Source organism: Nomascus leucogenys, chromosome 23 (genome assembly GCF_006542625.1).
Source record: "Nomascus leucogenys isolate Asia chromosome 23, Asia_NLE_v1, whole genome shotgun sequence".
In the NCBI taxonomy this organism is placed as follows: domain Eukaryota; kingdom Metazoa; phylum Chordata; class Mammalia; order Primates; family Hylobatidae; genus Nomascus; species Nomascus leucogenys.
Window position 1 is genome coordinate 32,517,255 of NC_044403.1, and position 1,317 is coordinate 32,518,571.

The following is a 1,317-nucleotide window of genomic DNA, read 5'->3' on the forward strand; positions in this document are numbered from 1 at the left end:
CGTGTGCTGGTCTCCTTTGCCTTGCTCTGTTTCTGTTGAGCTATGCCTCTTGGGGTGGGGGAAGAGAGGCCCCCCTGTTGGAGGTGGTGAGGAGCTCCCCAGACTAGCGCCCCCGCCTTGGTAATTTCTCCACCAGCCCATCATCCCCTGGCCCGATGTCCTCCCAGATCCTTTTGTTCTTGTCCTTGCCACCTCTTCTTCCCCCACGGAATGCATGAGTCTGCGAGTCTCCCAGTGGGCGGGTGTGGGGGTGCTCTCCTTAGCTGCCACTCATGGCTCCACCCCTTTCTCAACCACTCCTCTTCCCACACCCCTACCAAGTCCCACAAGCGTCTTCTGTGGCTGGAAGGCTTCCTGGAGGAGGAAGGCAGGGTTTGGATAAGTTCAGTGCTCTTGTGTTCAGAAGGGAAGGGAGGAGAGGGACTGCGGCTGGGGAGGGAATTTCAGGGCAGTTTCCTGGGACAAGGGAAGCCACCCAGGATGAGGGGATGATTCGTACGTAGATGTCACCTGGAGCCCCCGCCCAGCGGCTGCAGGAAAAATCAGGTCTGGCTGGGGTGAGTTCCGTCCTCGACAGCCCTGTGCCACCTCAGGTACTCTTAGCTTCTGACCGCCCCCCTTGTCTCCCTTTGGACTGCTCTGTGCACCTGTGCTCTCGCTCCTTGGACCGGCTAGTGGGGAGAGAAGGAGGCCCAGGGGAAAGAAGGAGAGCAACGGCTTCAGCCAGATGCTCTCAGTTGTGAGGCCGGGTCTGGCGGAAAACGAAAAAGGCGAGGCCGGCGCAGCGCTGTCTGCGGCCGCGGGGTGGCAGAGGTGAGCAGCGCCGCGTCCCCGCCGCCCTCCCCGGAGCCCCTAACACGCGGGCGCGCGCCTCAGCCCGCCCCTGCCCGCAGCTAGTCCAGTACTTCCCGCCGCCTTCTCCCCGCCTGCAAACCCCGCGACACTCGTCGGGGCTGCACCCTAGTGGGCACGCTTTGGCTCCGGCTCCCGAGCCTCGCTCTCTGCGGACCACACCGCCCTCTGTCAGATTCCCTCGCCCTGCACCAATTCGCCATCCTCTTTGCTGCCCCAGACCCCCCGGCTTCAGCGCACAGCCTGTGCCGCAAGCTCTCTGCCCTGGCTGAGAGCGTCCACAGCTCCTCCCTCCATCGCTCCCATTCTCTGGATGAGTCCAAAGGGATCTGGATGGGGGTGGGGACGGAGGGAATGGGGGGGGGGTGCGGGAAAGGGACTTCGGGCCAACCTCGCCGCTCACGGGGACCCAGCCATAATGGCTCCACAACCTGGGCGAGGAGCAACTGTTTCACTCTCCAGCCC